The 24,448-nt window shown below is 37.8% G+C and overlaps 1 long non-coding RNA gene across 2 annotated transcripts in view; it reads right to left on the minus strand.

Annotated features, from left to right (window-relative positions):
* Window positions 1–289: 289 nt before the first annotated feature.
* The window catches only part of LOC140329995 (uncharacterized), a 47,251-nt gene continuing 23,092 nt past the window's right edge, over window positions 290–24,448 (minus strand). For both annotated transcript variants that reach the window (XR_011920556.1, XR_011920557.1), the window contains exons 3-4: window positions 18,402–18,447; window positions 290–1,209 (exon numbers count right to left, since the gene is read on the minus strand). This is a non-coding gene — a long non-coding RNA (uncharacterized lncRNA). The remainder of the gene's footprint in view (window positions 1,210–18,401; window positions 18,448–24,448) is intronic.

Here is a 24,448-nt window from a genome sequence, read left to right on the forward strand (position 1 = left end):
TCTACGTTTTTTTTAACATATACACTTTTCTTGCTTTTCTTTAGCGTCTATAATGGATACTATATCAATCTCATCAAGGCCCTAATGAAGAGAACAAATCTCCAACTAGCTGGTCATTAACTGATGGTACCTTCCTCTACAATCTTTATTATCACTGTCCATGCACTGCATCTTTGGATGTTACCTCCATTATTGGATACTTTTGGATACACGCTACCATTCATTGACAAAAGGTGAACAGTAGGAGTAAAAGTCTTAGAAAAATATACACGTATATAATTTTTTTCTTTTTGCTATCATTTTTATTTCTCTGCATAGGTGCATATTTATTATTATTATTTATTACTATTATCTTGTATTTACAGTATATAGCGCCAACATTGCTTTACAAAGTCCACCTATACACATGCATTACATTTTTAAATTTTTAATTGAGCAGATAACATTTAAAAATATTATTCTAGCCATTCACAGTTGCCTGACCATTAACAGCCATTGTTCTAATCCACATTATAACAGGGCTCATGACTTTGACTTCCTTTTGAGATAAACTACAACATTTTTTCTACCATTTTAGTTAAGCTATGATTCCTTAGGCACGCCCTTCTGATCGGACTGCTTTGAACCACCCCATCCTATTATGACAGCAGGGATGTAGCTGTGGTGATTGTGCTCTCCATATATGCTTCAATATGTCATCCTATCTCGTTAAGTATACCTATCATAGGACAAATATGTGGACTGCCATTGTTGACATCTTTCTGATAAAGTTGCCCAATTGACACCCTCTACCTTCAGCAATTTTTGAGTCACTGATCTGTGACAATTTTGCAGCCAGTGAAGTCATTGCTTTCTATCTGCCTTCTAATTTTGGGTGAGTTACATAGAGCAGAGGTCCTCAACCCCAGGTTCGTGGCCCACTAGTGCCATCTGACAGGTGGGCTGGGAGAGCATGGTGACCAGCGGTGGTCCGAGTCTCTGGCCGATGCACCCTCGAGCCGGGTCAGGAGAAGGCCTTCTTTGGGGGGAGCACCGGCCAGCACCATGGACAACGTCTTCTGGATCGCAGGCTCAGTGCAGTGGGCAGGTTATGTCTCTGTTGAGCAGGTTTTGTCTCTCCCATTGCAGGCGGGTTCTAGTACCATGACGTCACTCAGTGGCATAGGACGCATGTGTGGTCCGGAGTTTGTAGATTCAGTGGTCCACAAGCTGCAAAGAGGACAAAAGAGGTTCACCATGTTAACTATACAACTAGCAATTCAAGAAGTGATTTATCACATGTGTGCTCATTGATTCTAACATTTGCTGCAAACCTGGGAATATGATGTGTGTAACATTTATTTTATCCATAACAACGTTTTATTTTAATTCTTCAAATTTGATGAAGGTTAATAAGTTTCCTGTGGCCCTATGCAGAACAGACATTTATTCCTTTTGCAGGGTAAGCCTGGAATAATAATATAGAAGAAGGAATTATATGAGAGCTAATATAATGAGGTGTATTGCAGTGTCTAAGGTTCCCCTGGTCATAGAAAAATAAAGGTAGCTCACCCAGCAGGAAGAACTTTAGAATAATTCTTAACCTAAAAGGGCAACACAAGTAATTAAATTCAAACCTTCTTTCCCACAATATAATTTTATCAATGTGGATCTGCCTGGAATAGTTAAGCTATATAACTATCTTGAATAAAAACTGACAGCTTTAGATACACACTGACCTACTTTGTGGAGTTTGTCTTTTTGCATATATTCCTTCTAAAACTTTGGAATTGTTTGCACAATGGCTTATGGGAACTAAAATCTTACCAAATAGCATTGCCAAAATGTAGGGCTTATTTGCAATGCCTATTATTGTTTTTTTTTTTAGAGGGGAAAAATGAGATAAATAGGATAACAGTATTTTTATATTGTATAATATACATTATAATGCAAGACTTTTATCTTGAATGTAACCCGTATTCATAAATTCTGCTTTGCTTAAATTAACACTATTCTTGAACTAGTAAGTCAGGTTCCCACATCTGTAAATATGAGACTTGTTGTAATATACCGATCACAGTGTTCAGTATATGGTGGCTAGATATTTACGCATTCACATTCATGTGTAAACACCAAGGATACCCGCCTTTATGTACACGATGCAGGGGAATCCTCACAAGTGCCAATACAGTAAATCAAAAGACTCCTTGGCATTATCCTGCTTCCTTTCTGGCTTTAAAAGTTAGAACAGATGTCACCAGAGAGGACAAAATGGATTTCACCCATCGAGAGTGGCCTTTCTTAGCATCACTATTATGAAGCTCCTTGAAATGCTAATGAACACAGTTTGTGTTGCTGGGATTGCAAAGAGATGGTGGGAAACAGCTCTGATCTCAACAAAACCTTTTGTTATTAATCAAGAAAATCTGCTCTTCTGAAACAGCTCAGTACTTGAGATGTTGTTGCCACTTGCAATACTGAGATCTCTATAGCAATTGCTAGTGAACAAAAATGCCATAAAAACGCTTTTGGCGGGCTGTGTGGGAGACGGCACTCATTTATATCTGCAGCCTGGCTCTACAGTCACTCGGGCCTCTTTTATTTCTCCCTCTGGAATGTAGGAGTAGAGTGAGGAGGGGCTAAAAAACTTTTATAAACTTCTTAAACTTTATTTTAAATGATGCCTATACATGGTGTACATACATGTGATGTGACTGTTTTCATAAATCTTCTAAAATGGGGTGAAAATTAGTGAGCAGGAATGAAGGCTTGATGTCTTGTAGGTTAGTTGTAGTGATTGCTACTTTGTTGTGAAACTAGATTTTGATATGAACTCCATCTTGTGTGCATTCTGTTAGGAGGCAGTCAGACTAGAAGTATCTGCAACTGGGTATGCAAGTTATAACCACTTGAAAGAAAAGGTCAACATTGGACTGAATGGGCCTGATTTATTATAGCGCTCCAAGACTGGAGAGGATACGCTTTCATTAGTGAAGCTGGGTGATCCAACATACCTGGAATGGATTTCCTAAAAGTTTTCTATTTGTTACCACATGTTTTCAATCATGGACCAGATCCATTACAGGTTTGCTGGATTACACAGCTTTACTGATGCTAGGCATTTAGATTGTAAGCTCTGTAGGGCAAAGTGCTCTCCTCCTCCTGTGCTAATGTTGTATCTGTCTATCGACCCCCATTTTATGTAAAGTGCTGCATAGTATGTTGCTGCTGTGTTGTTCCTTGATTAATGAAGATGTCCAGACTTGGTCAGTGACAGTTTTACAACATTTTTTCACCAATAACTTATCAAAGAATAATAATATTGTCTCATTTATGCTTGTTGAGCGCAATCTATAATTGCATTTGTCATTCTTGTATTTCATGGGTCAAAAATTCAAAACCTCGAACTGTCCTTGGAAATAAGGGACATTTTGTAATAATGGAAAACTTGCAGATAAATATCTCTAGTGACCGCAGAGAGAAATAAAAAATAGGCTCGGCCTTCTACACCTGGACTCGAGCATTATGTCATTGAAGCGTACAGTGATTCAGCTTCATGCAATTTTTTATTCTTTCTGTTTCATACTCACCCCTGACATTCACTTTTAAATTCCCATGACTGCAAAAAATAAATTGTTTTCAACAACATGTGACAACAGAAAGCATCTCTCTGGTTTTATATACATTTATTGTCAAGGAATGTGACATTATTTGCTCTTAACACACTTTGACCTTCTACGTCATTATGGAGCTGTAATGTATGTCACGGCTTTGGTATGTACAAGGATGGATGTGTTCTAGTGTATAGGTTCATGTATGTTTGATAAATGAAGATTTATAATGTACAGTATATATTTCAACTGGGATTTAGTTCAATGTTATGTAGGGAAAATAGTAAACTGCAAACAAGCCTTACAGTTCAGATCATATATCCACAGTGATGGGTCCTCTATCATATGGACATGGGGTCCAAGAAGAAGTTGTTTTTGGACTGCTTTGATAGTTGATAGCTATGTTAATGGCATCCTGTTACTAAGATTTTCTGGCAAGCTGGTTTGCTATAGGCAGGACTGCCATTAGTAATTTCTGGACCCCATGCTAGGTAAATTTCCTGGGCCCCCTTTCTCCACGTCTAACCATTTTACCATTGCAAAAGTCAAGCCCAGTACAGAAGTACCCCTTGTCCTCCCCCTGCCCTAATGGGCAATAGCAACGGCCGCCACCCGGAGGTCCGGTTTGCAAGGAAATTTTGGTGGTCCACAGCTCTGGCTGGTGTGCCCCCCAGCAGACCATGTCTCCCATACGGATCACAGGCTCAGAGTGGTGGGTGGTTTGTGTCTCTGGATGACACTCTGGGTAAAGTTTCTTCCCCTTTGAGTGACACACGGCTGTCTGTGCATGCGCATCCGGAGTCTGTGAAATTAGTGGTCCATGATGCCCAAATGGTTATAGATCTATAGGGTACCTAAGTTCTTGTTCACAACTTTGGAGTTATCAAGGATGCAAGAGGTATGAACTGGGTTTCCAAAGTGTAACTGTACTTTTGCTGAGAATAAACACTAATTACCCGATCAGTGTAATACATTTAACAAAGGTCATTGAACATCTTTGCTGGATGCTGGGAACAGCAATGAGCCAATCTTATGATAGGGAAATTACATTTTGGGGGAGTACTCCACCAGCGCACATAATTCCTCCCCTTTTTTTTTTTGTCCAGATTTAGAAAAACTTAGGAGTACTTCAGTGAGAACTAGAAATGTATTTATTTTTAAATCTTTAGAAAAACAAAACTGTACTTTTGATCATACTGAATATAGTCCACTATCTGGAGCTTTTAGAATATTTTACTATGATCCTCATCCTTATGGTTTTTAAAGCTGCTTTTAATGCAGTATGAAAAAATCTGGGCCTGGCCATTCAAGGTGGCCAAACTCTGGTACCAGAAATGGGGAAAAAGCAGGCGAGCAGGTAAGGTAGGTAAGTATATTTTATTGCAGAATACATCACCTGTTCTTCCTGCAGTAAAGGACCTGCCTGATTGCAATTTTTGGAGTAAGGCTTTATTTTAAAAGCTATATAGATGGGTGTACAGTCAAACTTCAGCTTTTTCTATTTGATTGCAGTTCTGCTCAAATGCATGTACATTCAAATGCAAAGTTCAGTGTTTGACTGCAATTCAAAAGGACTTCAATATGACATGGTGCATCAAAAGAGTCAGGGAAGTGTAATTTAGTGATCTGAGTATAATATAAGAGATTTACATGAGCAAACCTCCCAAATTTCTGAGATGAGAAAAAAGCATCTGTTATAGCTCAGAGCATTCAGACGAAGAACATACCCTTGTAATGCCCAAGATCAGAGGTGTCAAACACTGGCCCAGGGGCTAAACCTGGTCCCCAATGTCCTTTATTTTAGCCCCCAAAAGAATCCTAAATATGAACTGCAGCTGGCCCGCCGCTGCATTAAAATAGCGCCGCTACTACAATTCCCGGCATCACTCGTGTCTGTAGACCAGCGGGCTCTCTACCTATGTGTGCCCCTGCATTGGACTTTTTTATAGACGCAAATAAGGCCTGGAATTTTAGTAGCAGCCCTATTTCAATGAAGAGGGCGTTTCAGCGGCGGGCCACTCATTGGATTTAGCTCCGCATTGGCCGCGTCTGGCATTTCCAGCACTCCCCCCTCAGCTGTACTTGCAACTTCAAGGCATGGACTTGAATTGTTGGTTTTTCATAGAAGAATATTGTTGTTATTATTGTTAGCCTGTGCAAAAAATGTTATGCCTCTGTCCCTATTATAAGCTTGTTCCAGAGAAAAAAAATTCCTCCATTTTTTAAATAAATTTGAAGGTTGGCCTGCGACTTTGTCTAAGTTTTTAATTTTGACCCTCTGTGTATTTGAGTTTGATACCCCTGCCCTAGATTTTACAAACTATGAAGAATAGCTATGATTGGTTAAACTGACAATTGCTATTTTTTTACCAATTTTTTTCCTTTATTCTTTTAAAATATCCAACTCAATAACTGGGAGGTTGGATAAAGGTTTTACCATAATAAAACAGTTTTGGTAAATAAGTAGTATATTTGTCATTTTTTTTATTGAAGACAATACTTTCCTAAAAGAAGAAAAGCTGAAGGACAGAGGGATATGGGTAGCATGTTAATACTAGGTCAAATGAGAAAACTGATTGAGGAAATTTGGGTAGAAATGTGGTAGCAATATGCTTAATATAATATTTCTATGTTTAACATACAAAATATTCTAGCTTTATGTTTATAAGGAATGCTGTGTTTGACTATATCAAAGGGCAAATCCATCAGCTGTAAAATTCAGTCCCCTATAAATTATAGAGCAGTAGGCATAGGAGCTTCTTGTCATGTGAATGCTGGTGACTGAAAATGAAAATGGACAGAGCACCAGCTGTGACTGTCTTGTGCAAACATCTATATATGGGGAATGTCAATAATTGTTGAGGCATATTGATGCAATTGTGCTTACATTGAAAGTAAAAGCAATGGAGTTGCTGGTATTTTACCCAGAGCATTTGGTCTAGGGTGCTAAAGTGCAAATTTCTCATGTCTGGGGCAGTGCAGAACCACAAAGGGATCTGTCATGTAGTGTAAATTGGCCTTCAGTGTCAGAAAGGCATTATATGAGATGCTTTTAGCCAAACACTATAAGCTGCATAGACAAATGGTGCTTATAAGGAAATTTCCTACACGGCCGTACTTATAGACAAGGGTGAAAGCCTACATATGGAAATCAGAAACCAGGAGCATTATGGAACCTGTAGATTTGAGACCCAGTGCATTATATCAAGGAAATGTAGTTGTGGAAAAGAATCTGTTAGTTTAACCAATAACTTTCTGCATGTTCATTTTTTATGGTGTACAAAACTGGGGCATGGCAGGCTGAGTCATTTGCCAATATTCTTTGAGTGATTCTTTGATTTAAAATGTGTCCCTCTTCACCATCTCTAAAAGTTTGGCTGTATGTCTACAAGCCTAGTCATGGCTTTCCACCCATATCCTGCCACAGTGTTGGCCATAGGCTGCCAGGTCTTCAGGTTTATTGGCATATGTTCCCATAATGCATGAATTCTGCAGACTTCAATTGGTTTTCTCCAATCTGCTAAGGTAGGTAACAAACTGAAAAAGCCTGGGCAAAGTCCAAAGTCTTGAGCTGTCCCTTTTATTTTTCCTCTTTTTACTGAAGCTTTATAATTCTTTCTACAAAAAAAGACAGGGAGGAAGAAAAAATGTGTCACTCTTCTGGCTTTTCTGTGTAAAAGTGAGCTTTAGCTGTTGAGCTGCATAAACAACGGGTCTTTTCCAAAATGCAGAGGGGGGTAATAAAAAAAAGGTGCTTAAAATGCATGTGGGGCATGTTATTTTAAATTTGAACATTCACTATTTTATAAGTAATGGATTTTAGATAAAGGGATATAAATTCACAAAGTATAAACCTTCTTTTTATAGAATGAATAGAATATATAGCAAATAACCCAAAGGCATTTATAGTTTCCCTTTATCGGCTGTTTACATCTAAAACAACTCAACCATCATAGCAGTTCCTGGAAAACAGAAACTTTTTGTATAAAAAAAATCCCCGTTGGCTCGTTGTCCCCTTCTGTCATACTCACATGGAAACTTTTGAAACATTGTTATTATTATTATTATTATTATTAATAAACAGGATTTATATAGCGCCAACATATTACGCAACGCTGTACATTAAATAGGGGTTGCAAATGACAGACAGATACAGACAGTGACACAAGAGGAGGAGAGGACTCTGCCTCGAAGAGCTTACAATCTAGGAGGTGGGGGAAGTATCACACAATAGGAGGGGAGATATGTAGTGATGGGAAGTAGTGAGGGTTTCAAAAGACAAAAGAGGATGGGTAGGCAAATTTAAAAAATGGGTTTTGAGTGTTCTTTTAAATGAGCAGAAAGTAGGAGCAATATGAACATTATTATGAAAAAATTAATTATTATAAGTGAATAGGCCTTGGGCATTAAACTTAAAGTGGATGTAAAGGCAAAACTAACCCAAAACAAAAAAACACACTTACCTTCAATCCCGCAGATCAGTCTATCTTTCGGAAGGTTTCTTCTTTCTGGTCCCGGTGAAGATATCCATCTCCAGGCCTGCACAGAGGGAGCGCCAGGCACCACCATTTTCTCCTCTCTTCTTCCGTGTTCTTCTTCCTATGTCACCCGATCTTGCACTGCGCAGGATTGGGTGAGGTATATGGGAAAAAACTTGCCGAACTCACTGCAGATGCGGGAGATCTGCTTTTTTTCCCCTATTGCTTAAAGGGCTCCTTCTGCACATGCCCGAGATGCTAGGGCATGCGCTGAAAAAGCAGCCAAGAGACTCGGTGTGTGACGTAGGGATACTGGGAGGCTTTGCGCTCTCTTTCATTCTTGATTGCCTAAGAGGGGGTGGTGTTGCAAGAGTATTAAACTTAAAAAAAACACTAACAAACAAAAAATTTACTTTTCTCTACCCTTTTATGTAAAGTAAAAATTCAAAGTTTAGGTACGCGCTAAACATTAAAATTAAAACATAACCACATGTCAGTTATCAGTGGTAGGGGAAGGGGTAACACCCAACAATCTTAATAGTAGGCAAACATTGGCTAGCCCAGACTGTTAGAATTGTAGTACTGTGCAGTGCTCTTTCCTTTCTATTAATGCTGGAAATTACAGAAAGCTAGAACAAAGATACACTACTATATGTACTATATAAAATTACATTAAAACCCAAAGTCCAGCCCATTCGAGTAAGCTTGTAACAGAGAATTGGAGAGGTAATATATTTGTTAGCATATATTTCTGTCTGTGAGTCCACTGGGGAGAGTTTTCATCCCTTTTCTACTTGCAATGTCCATTGGGGACACTGGGACAAAGAGACACAGACGGCAACAAAAACATTGTTTTATGAAAATATTTTTATGTTTTAACGCGTGTCTGTGTTGGAATGATTTCTCATTAATTCTTGTCTTGACATGAACAAATGGCAAATAAAATCTGAAACTGGCTTTACCCTTCCTAGCGGTTCATTTCTTTCCAGTTTTATATGTCTAAAAGCGGTACATTGTTTTGCATGAAAATTTATTTTACAGTATAAAATAATAGTATGAGTATAATAAAGTGTGAAACACAAAATCATGTAAAAATAATAAATTGAATAAATTAAAAAATCTATATATTTAAAAAAAATCTTTTTTTAAACTTTTTTAAATTTTTTTTAAAAACATTACATATTATACTCATACTATTATATATACTGTAAAATAAATGTTCTTGAAAACAATGTACTGCTTTTATACATATAAATCCAATGTATTGTATTTAATACAGTTACTTTGTATTGATTGCAATACAAATGGATTTTGAATTTCCCGCCCCGCCCTGCCGGCAACATACACATGCACCAACGTCACCGGGAACTCCCCGGTGACTCATTGGATGCAGAAGCCGGCCAGAGAAAGAGAAAAGAAGACAGTGATTGCGGCGATGGAGGGCCCGGGATGCCGGTGGATCAGGTAAGGCTATATTTACTTACCTTCCCATAGGTTTACTGCTTTTAGCAACTTTTTTCTACCCCGAGTACTACTAGGGAAGTTGAATTACCCCCACGCCACTCCCACCTCTAGCACTCTATTTAAAATGAAATGGTTAGGTTGGACCTTGGTTTTAAGATCTATATATTCAACCTCATTGGATTAAATTTAGAGTTTTGTATCCACCTACAATCACACTTCAAATTAGGACAAGCACATGCAATGGGTGGCTCAGTGGCTAGCACTTTTGCCTTTGCGGTGCTAGTTCACAAGTTCAAATCTCGACCAGGACACTATCTGCAAGGAGTTTATATGTTCTCCCCATGTGGTTTCCTCCCAAGTCCCAAAAAGAATACAGTTAGGTTAAATGGCTTTTCTCAAAAAAAATTTTCGAACGACATCTGACTAGGGGACATTAGATTGGGAGTCCCTTGGAAAGACAGAGCAAAGTGCTGCGCAATATGTCAACACTATATAAATAAAACATAATACAAATTCCCAGCTAAAACTATTTTTTAATCTTTAAATAGAGTGAAAATTAAAATGGAGTGAAATTAAAATCCCTGCTAGTGTTTTGCTGCTATTGAGGGCATTATTTGAGAGATTTACCTTCACATCCTGTCCTGCTGATGCTTTACCAAACAGCAAATGGGGGAAACTATTTATATTTTAAGGCAGCACATCAAAGTCTAGTCAAACTACAGATGTCTGTATTCTGACATTTGTATATTACACAGACATCTGTATACCTTGAGAAAAGGGATCTGTATGCTTATGAAATATCACATTAGTAGAATACAATGAATTTTCTAATAAATTTGCTGGCTCTGTTTCACTTCTTCTTGTACTCTGTCACATTGTAGCTGTGCACCTACAATCGGTGGTTTAAGATTGCGCATGGAATGTGACATGTCAGATTTTTATTCCAGCCCTTGTCCCCGTTGCAGGTTTTCCCCCACTTCCTGTCTGGTTAAACAGTTGTAAGCTGAACAGAAACTAAAGCAAAATCTCTATGGGTCTATAGACAGCAGTAAAACCCAAGAAGATTTTGTGTCCTTTCCAACCCTATCCAAAAATGAATGGTTTTGCCTTTCACATATTGTTTAAAATTTTCATAGCCTGTATTGTATATATATATATATATATTATTTATTTATTTATATATATATAAAACCTCATAAAATTATATATATAGAATTTAAACAACATCAGTTAGAAAGTACAGAAAAGTTTGTTTAGCTCTCTTTCTCTTTCTCTGAGTTCTCTTTAAACCTTCACATAAGGCAAACATAGACTGTATTGGGGACAGCACCTTTTTCTTATTTTACAAAAGTCCTACATCTGCAGATAAGTCATTGACATCTGCTTCCTTTACCATTACAGCATAAAGTCCCTTTTCTAAGGGAAAAAGCCAGACACTGGTTTTCAAACGTGAAAGTATTTACAATCTCACAAAGGTTAATATATTCACTTTTATGTTTGAAATGACTTATTGACAAGCCACCTGTTACACGTTTGCTGTACAATAACTCCTGTCTGTCTCTAATGCAGACAGACTCCAGGCAAAACTCCAGGCAAAAGTAAAAAAAAAAATCCTGATTTTAGCCCATTGGTTTATTTATTGAGAAATTACTGATCTTATGTTACAGGGAAGTCTCTGCAATGCATAATGTTATATTAAAGCACATCTGAATGTAAAATGCATCAATCTATTATTTTGCATTTTAACATGTAAAGTTTCTGAAAGGTAAATTTAGGCAAGCCTACAACAATCCCGCCATAGGTGTGGCTATAATATGTCAAAAATAAAAATGAGATTAGGCGAGTTGATTGTTGTTCCTTGTGGTTGGAGCCTGCAATGGTCATTTGTGCCCTAGGCAAACTTTGTGAACTTTCAGTCATGGCATATCATGTGTTTAGGACGGGATGATTTCTGACCATGTTTATTCTTCGTTTTTACATGGCGTCATTATTCCTGGTTGTGTGTTGGTGTTATGTACTCAGAAAAGGGAACAGAAAATGAATGTTGCCGTTATGACTAGGAGCTGGAAGCCCTTAGCATAAATAGAAGGAAGTAGAGACCTTATCCCTTAAAATGTTTGTATGGAATGGTGCTCAACTACATGTGACACCCAAGATTGACCTTTTCTATAAACTACTGTCCTTTCATTATTAGAATCAGTATGAGTTTATTATAGGGAAGTGCAAAGTGCAATCAAACAAATCAGATTTGACCATTTAATACTTCAAAACAAGAAAAAATGATTGTTGTTTGCTTGCTGTAGATCCCTGAAGCCCATAAATCAGAAGATGTTAATTCATATTTTTATTGAATAATATACGAGGGAGTGCTGAGAAGTTCTTGGCTTTGCCCAGAAAGAAGAGAGCCAGAGTTATGAAAAAACACATTTATTCAACATATTCCCCTCTGAGACTGATACACTTGGTACAGCATAGTTGCAGTTTTTCTATACCGTTAAAATAAGTCCTTATGTTGGGCTGCAAACCAGCTCTCAGCAGCATCTTTGATGTCAAAAATGTCCTCAAAACGTTGCCCTTCCAGGAGTTTCTTCAAATTCAGGAACAGATAATAGTCCAAATTGGCCAGGTCAGGTGAGTATAGGTTAGGTCAGGAGGTTAACATAATACTGTCTGGTGATACTAGAGCCCTGAGGTAGGTAGTCCACCAACAGAATACTGTCTTTGTCCCAGAAAACGGACGCCATGACATTTTTGGCCGTTTTCTGGATTCGGAACTTCTTCAGCTGCGCGGACCTGATGTGGTGCCATTCCTTTGACTGTTCCTTGGTTTCAGGATCATGAATGTGGAGTCAGGTTTCATCCTCAGTCACTGACCTAGCCAAATGGGCCAAAACAGCTTTGTATGCTTCAAGTCGTGCCTTCTTCTGATCACTGTTCAAACATTTCGGCACCCACTGAAAGCTTGCACATGTCTAGGATAGTGGTGATAACAAACCCAAAATGCTCCTGTGAGATGTCAAGTATCTGGGCTATCTTTTTTGCAGATATTCGCCAGTCCTCAATAATCAGCTCATGAACAGCATCGCAGTTTGCCGGGTCAGTTGAGGTTGCGGGGCCCCCACTGCGGGACTCGATTTCAACGGTGAAATGCCCAGTCTTGATATCCAGGTTTTGACAGTGCTGTAGGAAGCACACTTCTCTCCCAGTGTTTGTGACATCTCAGTGTGAATGTCCTTTGCTGACTTTCCCTGGAGAAACAAAAACTTCATGATGGCCCGTAACTCCAACGACCTGATATTTGTACAGTTATATACTAAGATATTAGGCTGTCATATACCCCCACATTCATTTTTCTATTATATCTGGAAGGGGGCAAAGCCAGGAACTTCTCAGCCTCCCCTCGTAACAGAGTTAAAGCCATACCAAAACTTCAGGCCACACATTAAATCAGGGTGCTATTTCTCAGCTTTGGTTCAACATTCCCACTGGGGGGCCAGATCTACGGAGATTCAATCAGCAACAATTGCTAGTGAGTTTTACAGATTACATTGTTCTTCCGTTTAGTAGACGATGGGAAAAGTATATTTCTATTTTGGCTGAGAGGAAGTTCATGAAAAAGCAAAGGTGGAGCATAGAGTCTTTACTATCTTGTAGCACCTTCATTCAACCTTTCCATTTGTCCTGGTGACAACTGACCAGAACCAGTGGGATGGAAAGAAATGTCAGATCCAAAAGTTTAGAGAAGATTAGTGAAAAGAATAATGACTGAAAAAGAGATATTTTAAATGACTTCCTGTTGTGCCTTTGTTACAGAAATCGAATCGAATTTTCTCATACAGGAATGCAGAATAACAGTACAATTGAAAAGTGTTTTAACCCCATCATACTTTATCCAAACCCAGAAAACATATTTTGGCTTTACTTGTTTAAAAACACTTTTGGAACAAACAAACTACAATTAGGAGATATTATATTAAATATCTAAACAGATAACACATTAATGTCTGTAACAACCTAAATCCAAATACATTGCCAAATACATTCATGCTCAACATTCCCAGTACCTATTAGAAACTCTTGGATGATCTTGCATTTTTGTTTGAAGACCAATGCATTATTTTTGGATAAGATCAAAGACTGTAGTTAGGATACTGGACTCCCAGCCAAAACATTGAATCAGACCAATCTATGTCATACATATTGCAGATACTAGTACGAGCAGGCTGGAGAAGTATTCAGACAATATTCCACAATACAAATTGCAGGTGTGGGGTTCATTTTTTGTGGAATTATTCTGTAAATGCTAGAAGCCAGTAGTCAAACTTACCATCTTGCTTTATTACCGTGAGCCCTTAACCCATTTAGAATGGTAAGATAAATACTTCTGAGTTTTCAAATCTTCATGCTTATTTAAACTCACAATATATTGCAGAAACATGATCCGCATAACATCCAGGCAATAAGGATTTCCAAATGGAAATTACAAATGGCAGCTTCCTTAAATCTCCTTAAAAAGGTTTAGTAAATAAGTATAATTACCCACTTTTTCTTTTTTTCGTTTTGGAATATTTTTTCAACATGAGACGTTTATGCATAATTTATACATCTTTTTTTTTTTTTTTTGTACTAAAGCAAAGATAAATGACACCCACTCTTACAGCAGTGTGTGTTTGTATGTGTCAGTTACATTCATTTACAAATCAGTCACACTGCACTGTGATGCATAGTCATAAGAGGATACATCGGGAAATCATATACCAGCAAAGAATCTACAACAGAGTGGATATGGTATATCTATTACTATGCGCTATGGATAGTGGACTCATTCTCAAGTGATTTGATAAAGAAGAAGATTATTTGTGATTCATCTGTGACCATTGGCGCAGTGTTATTTATAGTTTACATAGTACCTCCGCTCTTCTTACTCATAGAAATGGAAATTTTTTGTAGAACTAAAGTTATACTATGATTGAAGGTGTTACAGCACACCATGAAGGGATAGGAAACTTGGTGTTTTTATTGTAAAGGTTGATGTAGCCATTCAGATTGCATTAAGGTTCCATGAGAAGGTGAATGCCCACAATCCAATCTAATGACAATATACTAAATAGGAGTATTAAAGCATTGCAGAGTTGGCTGCTTAAGACCCTCATCATAGATTTTCTTTAAAGAATAATTGCATTATAACTGTAATACTGGTTCAGAACAGAGCGGAATTCTCTGGCAAACCACTGGTCAGGCTGCAGGAATATTATATAAATTATAATAATATAGTATATATTATTAAATTATAAATAAAATGCAATTATTTTTTAAAGGTAATCTGTCATGTGTGTAGACTGCCATTGCAGACTTTCTTTTGGAAAAGCTATTTGCCTAGCTTTCCTGCTGACCCATTAGCGCTAATGCTTTTGCGTCACTAACCAAACACTGACAAATGTAGGGTCCTTTTAGCAAGACAGGGTCACGTTAAGTGTTTAAGGGTTAAGTTCAGGGCTGCTAGATGGTTCTAGAACTTATTTCTTGAGTAGAAAAAGATGGCTGGATGCCTGTTACTGTGTAGGTTATATCTGTGTTGGTAAAGGTAACAACCAATCAATTCTCTGCTGCGGTTATTATGTGGCCTATGGTCTATTTTGGCTCCTATTTGGGTGGGTAGCTTTAAAGTGTTTAAAAATAAAAAAATTAATGCATGTCATGCTAATCGGGTGAGAGATCAGGGCAGTTTACTATTGCCAACTGCACACTAGAGTTGGACGACCATTGCAATGCTCTGCAAACCTTAATTCACTCTTTTATGTGTCAGATAAAAACTATAAAACTTCCAAAAGACACTTCTGTGAGCTTTTTATTTCCACAACCGATACAAACAGTGCTTAAAAAGTTAAGAAATGGTTTCTGGTTAGTTTCCATGAGTTTTGTAACTTCAGATTCCATTTGCTATCTCTGCGGCCTTACTGTCTTCACACAAGATCTCGTACATTGCCATTCTGACAGCAGACAATAGCAAATCAAGTCAGCAGCATTACTGGGGGCATGACAGTAATTAAGATGATTTGTGGTGAAAGACCATTGTAAAATAATGCGACCACAAAAAGACGCTACTGCCTGAGTGAAAAATGATTGCCGTGACTGACTCACAGTCCGCTGTGAGGGGAATGGGGAAATCCACATAGAACATATTTAAAACATGCTGACAAGATGCTACTGCAAATCAACATTAGACAAATTCAAGGACTTTCTGAGCTGATAGATGGGGGGTTTATGTCTACTTTCAGTTGTAGGAAAGTCATATCTGGAAGGCATATTTTATTTTTACCAAGTTAAAGCTTAGGTGAGCACGGATGTTTTTGTTATTTCAGAAAAAGAAATAATAAAAGCTGATAGAAATGTGGGAATTTTTACTGCAGTTTCAATACATAATAAAAAGTTTAACTTTAACTTCTATTTGGATTTCAATCTTTTTTTGTTCTTGTGAAGGTGAGGATTTCTTTGCAATCTCAGCAAGTTGAGAGAGACAAACTAGACATCTAAAAGTAGCAAAATCAATACAAACTTTATATGATATATACTTGGATGTGAGAACTTTTGAGTTAGGGTAAACATATATCCTTTATCCTTAAATAACAAGCTGCTGTGGTTTAAGCAATTCCAGTCTTGGTCCAGGATAATGTGAGTCACCAATACTTTGTTTAATGAGCATGCATTTCTATTAGAAAATTATCTTGACATCCCCATGTTACAATACTCCTGATGAAGCAGACAGGTTCTGCAAAATGTGTCGAGTTTGGGCCCTAGTGCTCAAATGACTAATTATACATAGAAGAAATACTCAATATAGTATGAATCATGTGTTAGATTTTAGGAATTGGTAAATAAATATGAAATTTTAATAAATATCAGCCTTATAGTGATTTGTAGTAGTACCTTAAAAAGTCCCTCTATTTCTATACCTCACTCCATCTTGGAATTGAAACTTTTTTGTTCATTATTAATAAGTCTTTTAATCCTCAGGTGAAAATTAGGAACTGGTCCCTGACAGTTAAGTTACGTACACATGTAAGATGACTGTCATCCCAGGTTGTGCTTGCCTCAGGTGAAAATCAGACATGCGTTTATCGTTCCCTGACATTGTTCATCAATCCCCGATGCCTGTGATAGATTAATGAACAAACGATTGGGAACAACCACTTTGCACTCCTATGAAGGAGGACACAGAGGGGTTCTACTCACTTGTCTTCCCTCCTAGTTTCTTTATAGAATTGGATGATGCTATGTGTACAATTATCTTATGATTTTCCGTACAGGGCTCTACTCTAACCCAGCAATTAACACCAAGGGTGTCCTGTGGCCCCATTCATTCCTATGGTTAAGCCAAACTCCATTGGACTACAAAAGACCAAAATGAGAGCATATTCACACTAAAGTTATTTCAAGAGATGTACCCACTTAAAACCACTTGCAAAAAAATGGTTACCATTGGAACAACTGGGTTCCCTTTTTCAGGTGGTTGCTTGCAGTAGCAATGCGGTACATTTTTTTAGGTGCTACATGCAGTGTCCTAGGGTAGTTCGCCACTCATACCTACCATAGGGTGGAGAATAATAAAAGGACAACTGGACTAAAGTTGCTGTTGTCCCTATAAGTTTTAGAAGCGGCCTCCTCATTTGTCTGTACCAAGCAGATGTTTCTTCAATAAGGGATGTCAATATGGTTGTCATTATGAAAAACAAAGATTAAGGAAGACCAAAGCTTTGCATAATTGTATAAATCTTGTATATATTCCACAGCATTCATGGTACAAAATGGCACATTTGATGCAAGTCCCCATATTATTGCTTCTCATTTTAGCTGTACCACACGAGATTTCTCATTTATCTTATCGTTATCACTGTTTGAAAGGGACACCTGCACAGGTTCATATACTTTTTTTTTTTAATGATGAATCCACGTATGAAATAATGAATTACAGTGTAATCTATTTTGCAACATATGTTACTTAGAAATGCAACAAAAATAGATGAAGATAATAGGATCATCAATCACTGGTGTGATAGGTATGATTTGTGCATCTGCGGCTATGTATGGGATAATTGGAATGACAATGACATCATGACATTTCGGAATGTTCTTCACCCAGTTCTATCCGTACAACTGCCTGTGGAACTGTTAATGATACTGCAAGATTACCTGTCATCTACCCTGAAGTAGGGAGTGACTTTGTATGGGGAACCAATGGTGAAGTGAAACAAGGTCATCAGATTACTAGGTATTAAAGAGGAACATCAGTTAAAGAAAGGGAAATGGCTTTTCAAGGCAGTATAACATGTAGGGCTCTCATTGAAGGGTCCTCATGTGAACTCAAACCTGACGATATCACTTGTTTAGGGCCACTTAAAGTGAGCTTTCCACTACAGGTTCAAAACAGCAAAAAGAAATATCTTCAGAAAGAGGGTGGATGTCTACCTTTAATGGCGGCCTTGTCTTAAAACTGCATTGTTGCCTTCCAACTGTCTGAGTGGGTATTTTCTTTTGCTTAGACATGAATTGATAGGATCTCTATTTGATGGGACAAAAATAGCATTGAAAACCTGATAAGGATCTAAATCATTCATCTTATTACAGGAAGAGAAGGTTTACCATGCCAACTAAATACCCAATTATTTACAAGGGAATTTAATAGAAAGTATAATAATCAAACCTTACAAATAGTAAATTATGAGCAAATTGTTAGAGGCTCTCATATTTCTACACTGGTGTATTCCCAGCATATCTAAACCTAAATATAAAATTGTAAACTATTGCAGCATACCAGTCATTAGATGTGATTTCTGCTAGTTAGTTTTTACTTTTCAAGCCAAGGAAATACCTGTTGATCTTGTTAGAAATTCCATGTTTTTCTCACTTCCTTTGAACTGAAAAGAAGTAAAAAGGACTTTATCATTATTGTCCACCAAGTTAACTATACACATTCAACATTTGACTGAATAAACAAATCAATCAAACAATTCCATCTACAATCATCTCTAAAATTGATATCCGGGTGGAATGTCAATTGGAAGACTATATCTGGCTTTCTGATTGTGCAGGTTACCTGACTAAGAGCAATTCTTCTCTAGCAGTAATTACCGCACAGATATCTAAATTCTCTCCTCATTGAAGATAAATTATTAGTGGCTCATGGTATCCGAATTTTAGGAAGAATTGCAGAGAAAGGTTTAGTAATCTGGGAATATGATTTACAACTATTAATTCCATTGAGTTTTTCAGGCTCACCATGACTGTTATGTTGCCATTTGATGGTTTACATTTATGTTATGTTAATTTAATTTTGTGTTACACATAATTAACACCGCTGCTGTAACAAGTGAGAAATGTGCTGCGTCTAAGTCTTTCCTATAGTATTTATTAATTATGTATGGGTATAGGTGATAGTTTTGTTTTTAAAAGAAGATGATAAAAGGGTGAATATTTGTATCACAATAAATAATGTTCTTAATCCAATGGTAAATGCTAAAAAGATGAATATTTCCCTTTCCAGCAAACCATAATAACAGTACACTGATATTGAGATCAGTTTAAAGCATCCAATGCGGGGGGAGTTTTACATTTGATGGGAAACTTCAATAGTCTAAGCATGCATTGGTGTTCTATAGCTACAGGTCTTATTGGACCTTAACAGATATTTTTAGGAGAGCCAGACCTTCTAACTAATCAGCGGCCTTAAGAATTTGTAGTGGCAGGGCTTAGGCTACGTACACACGTCCAATGGTTCCCCAATGGCTCACGCTGGATCAGAATCTGGCACAGTGCCCGCTGTCCATCGTCTGAATGACTGTCCTGGCGAATCCACGGACGATGAACGATAAATGATCTTTTAGAAAGCAAAGAGGGAGAGCGAGCAGCAGGGTGCTGCTCCCTCGTACAGCACTCGTTCATACATCGTGCAGTCCTTAGTCGCTGGAAAGGATAGTGAAAGATGCTTTCCAACGACAAATATTGCACGTGTGTACCCAGCCTTACACAGCATCTACAGAACAGAGAGAAAAGTATGCAAAAAAAATACTTTTTATTGTGTGCAATTGATTGCATTGCTATGTGAAAGATTTTTGCTCTTAACCAAGAGGACGTTAGATTGGGCCTTGCCAACCTTTAATAATGTGTAGGAACCCTGGACATAACTTTTAGGTCTTCACAGAACCCTTAACACCTCACAGTACATTATGCCTGTGACATTTATGACCATTACAGAAAGCCACAAAAAGCTCATTGGTGTCACTTAAACTAACCTAAAAGGCACAAATTTCTCATTGTTTAAAGAACCCTTAGCAACCTCTGGAGGAACTGTAGGGTTCCATAGAACTATGGTTGAGAACTGAGTTACACTTTACCTTGTTTAGTGCTGATGTCACAGCCTACCTATTGTGTACTATCATGTATTTGTATACTGTACAACTGGCCTAATATCCCATGTGACCATTGGCATCTCTGTTTTCTGAAAGAGAACATGACACTGCAAAGCAGGTCAGGTGTTGGTAAGTCCCATGCAGTATCCTCTAATGCTGCATTCACATATGCATTTTATGCAGTTTGTTGGTTTGTTCTGATATGCTTTTTAGCATTTACAAGTGTGCTTTTGAACCTCCCTGATCCACATCTCAGAATTATGCACTCCCTTTTCAGCACCTTTCATTCCCTGTGCAGTGTATAAACACAGGGCAGACTTTTAGGGGAGGTGCTTTTTTCCGGCAATACATAAAATGCATAAAACTTGCACTGTAAATTCATCTTAATGCTTTGCCAAAGACTTCTATGGGCCTCCTGACACATTAAAGTGCAGGAAAAAACAGACTTTGCTAATTGGATAATTGTTTTTTTTATCAGACGTGTGTTTAAACTCATTACAACACATGCATTTTTAAGCATGCTTTATGACAAGAAAAAAAAAACAGAGTGAATAGGCTCGTAGGGTCCCTGGGAGTAGCTGTTAAGCCACCAGAGAAAAAAACATCCTTCAGGCCCCCAGAATGTTTTTGCCATTTTTTTTTGTATTACTTAACTGGCAAAATGATTTCCCTCCAGTGCTGTGATGTCAGTGCTCTCGTCCATCCCTGCCTCTTCCATCTTGTTCTGGTCTTCTTTCTAGTTTGAAGCCTGTTAAATGGCAAGGATACCAGGACAATGTATTTCCCCCTCCTGTGCACAGGTATTACTTAATCCTGGTATGAATAAAATGCTCAGTCTGCTACAAATGCCTAACTCAATGTACAAAGAAAAGAGCTGGCAGAAAAACATATGTTACAGAAGATGAAGATCAGTGCATGTTTTATACTTTTTTGTCCTTATCCAAATAATAAAAATGGAACATGGCAGATGTTCCAGAAAGTCGAAGTTATATTAGCTTGCCCAAAATGTGATCCTCTCTTAACCCCTGGTGCCCCTAATCTCCTACAAATTTGGTATTTGCTAAAAGAATAATGTGATTTTTAAGTAAACATTCATGCATGTTTAGCATGGAGTAAATTAGCTTTATGTCAAGTCCTTACTGAGCACTCTAGCTGCAGATACTGTGCAGCAATTCATCCTCAATGAAATAATTGAAGCTGTTCAAAGTGGGTGGGTTTCAGCACTCTGTTCTATCTCCTCTTCTGGTGTATGTGCTCTACTTTAAAGTACAGATTAGAGGGCTGTAAATTTCTGGTGTATAAAGGGAACATGTGAATCCGAGCTACTGAAATAAAACTGAAATTATCTTCTGCTGTTGACATTGTTGAACTGTTCCATGGTGCCCTCCTTCTGCAAATGCCGTTATGCTGAGCCCATGTTTCAGTACGGCCTATGGAACTAACTGAGTAGGTTTGAACCTCGGATTTCATTAGTATTGTGTTTTTTTGGATCATACTTGATCATAGATCGTACTGTATTACTGTCTGCATAGTTTTAAATTATATACATGTAACCTGGTTATTAATATTATTACACAGTATTTATATAGCGCCAGCATATTACGCAGCGCTGTACGAAGTCCATAGTCGTGTCACTAACTGTCCCTCAAAGGAGCTCACAATCTGATGTCCTTACCATAATCATATGTCATTAATGTAGTCTAAGGTCAATTTAGGGGGAAGCCAATTAACCTAACTGCATGGTTGACCAAATATTACAATCACAGCTTCATGTTTCGGTATACAATGCATTTTTTACAAAATACATACGTATAAAACTATTCCATATGGCAGCATTACAAAGGCCTTACATCGATTTACCTGTAGCTTCAATTTTTTCTTAGGAACTTCTATGACTCATGTAGCAGTGCAGAAAAAGGGAATTCAGGAAGTGATAACAGGTGCACTGAGGGCAAAGATGACTTTCATCAACTTGTTTATCAGAATTGAGTGAAAAAGAAGTATCTACTCATGTAGAAAATTTGCAGATGGAATATTAAATCACCCAGTACGAGTGCAGTAAGAGCATAATATGATGAAATAATATTACATGTCATAAAAAAATAACACTACACAAACAGCATAGAGACGAAGAGCTACCTGCACCTGACTCTTCTGATGTGATCGGGGGTGGTGATACTGGTGATAGAAATCATGGCCATGGACATGCCTGCCCAAAAAAAGTCACACACTCCTTTAGCTTTGATTACGGAGCTAAAGTGACATTTTCACCAAGTTCTTGTAATATTGATGGGAGCATCAGACTTCTGTGTAAAGTCTTTTCAATCATATACCAAAGATTTTCATTAGGGTTAACGTTTGGTCTCTGCAGTGGCCAATGCATGGGTGTCAGTATTTAGGAAGACAGAGGGGTTCTGAGCACCACCCCTATTGCCCTAGGTGAGAATCTTTCCCCTTAAAGGGATGGACCTACTAACCATAAACCATTAAAGGGTTTAGGTGCACCTGTGCCTAAGCTAAGGTCTATAAACAGAATATAATAGAGAAAGAAATAATATTTAATAACAGTGTAATAAACATTGAAAATTCCATTTCTCCATAATCCTTACAGATACAAAGGTTGGGGTGGCTTTTATTTAGGTACTTTTATTGCATGTTCTGAATTTGTACTGTATATATTTTTTGTGGATGGTCTAGGGACTGGTTCACTTGAAGGTGTCTAGTTGTACATTAGGGAGTGTTTAAAGTTAGACCAGGTTACATTAATCAACTGGTAGGCCGAGAACCTCAAATTGGTAGGTAGCCTCATCCTTGATTCTCGTGGAATAGTTAATTAAATTAGAATTCCCTGGTCAGTCAGTATTGTTTTCTCTGAAACACACACGTATTTGTCTTGTTTTTGCCTGATTAGAAGCCTCATGTAGAAAGATCCTTTGTTAGAGAGATCATTTAGCAGCAGCATTGAATGTCTATAAGCAGCGTTACATTTCTCTATCATTGGAGCAACTATCATGATGAAAGTATAGTCTGATTTTATTCTGCCCCATACATTTGATCTGATCCATTCTCCCCAACCTAATTCCTCCAGTAGCAACCTGGCCCTTGTGTGGGCACGCACATGTAACCACACAGCTGCAAAGGAAACCACTGGCATTTCAACAGCACACATAACTTATCTGAAGAATGTTAATTTATATTTGCTTATTTGGGAAGCAGTTAAATCGGGGTGGTTTAAGGCAAAGTTTGCCTTAAAACAACTCTGTTACAAATGTATAAAGACCAAAAGATGCAATCCCTTTAAAAACTATAAAGTCCTATCCTTGGGGCGCAGTAATTTTATCAGGTTAAAAGAAATATAACCATGCCATATAAGAATGAAAGCAAGAAATGAATTATAAAAGCTACTGGCCTAAGCTTTTTTTATTTATTGCAAGGAGGGGAAGGAGGTGGGATGAGGGTTGGGGCCTTGCAATTTATTCATCCAAATAGACCAAAAGTACAATGGGAGCTGTTCTATTCAGTGGAGATTTAAAACACATTTACAGTATGTGGATGAAAACCTGCAGCAATTGAGGTTGCTTGGAAGTAAAATAATAGTTTAACAAATTTAAAACCTGGTAGGGTTATTGAGCTGAAATTAGTCTTCAATGCTTACCTATTCTGCCACCCTCACCATTAAAACTTGCTGTTATGCAGAGCTAAACACGCCTGCAATCAACTTTTTCAGAATTATAAAAACCATCAATGCAATGCATTGTAGACTGCAAAGTCTAACAGCACAGGGAGATGGACCAGGTAGGTATTATTCTTTTTTTGCAGGGAGTGCTTAATTTAAGCTTAGTTTTTTTTAATTGCAACACAGTTGCTTTAGAAGCTCACACAACTCCAGAAATACTTTCAGAGATGTCAGCCTTTGGAGCGTTTGCCAACATTACAAGAACTTAAAAGACTGGCAACGATGATAAATCACAGAGTCATTGGCACACACAGCAAAAAGCTGGGTCATGCCTGGCCTGGCATATAGTCTAAAAGGTTTAGTTGCATTCCCTGGCAAATGATACCTGTCCTGAACTGCACCGCAAATAAAGGCTACCGAAGCCCACCTAACCTTTAATATATACCTTTATCCTTATTCACCTACATAAAATTGGATAAACTTTTAGACTGACATCCTTTTTGCCTTGATCATGTTCTTTCTCTCCTATATTCTCTCATTTTTTCCAGCAAGCTGCTGTGGCTCTAACACTTAACACAGGCTCACAGACCCTGCGGACATTCGTCTACAGAGAAACAGATTGGTTTGTTAAAATATGTGTGTATGTTCTCACTCAACCTGAGAAAATCACACCTTCATTTTGTTAAAGCATAAGAAGAAAAAAACTGTTTCTGCCACTTCAGTAATCACTCTAGAATGGGGAGGATGGCAGCACATATGCCTGCGATGTGTCACTAAGCTGAACCTGTTCACACCGATCCTCAATAATGATTGTGAATTTTACTTATAAAGTGT

The sequence above is a fragment of the Pyxicephalus adspersus genome, chromosome 4 (assembly GCF_032062135.1).
Source record: "Pyxicephalus adspersus chromosome 4, UCB_Pads_2.0, whole genome shotgun sequence".
NCBI lineage: Eukaryota > Metazoa > Chordata > Amphibia > Anura > Pyxicephalidae > Pyxicephalus > Pyxicephalus adspersus.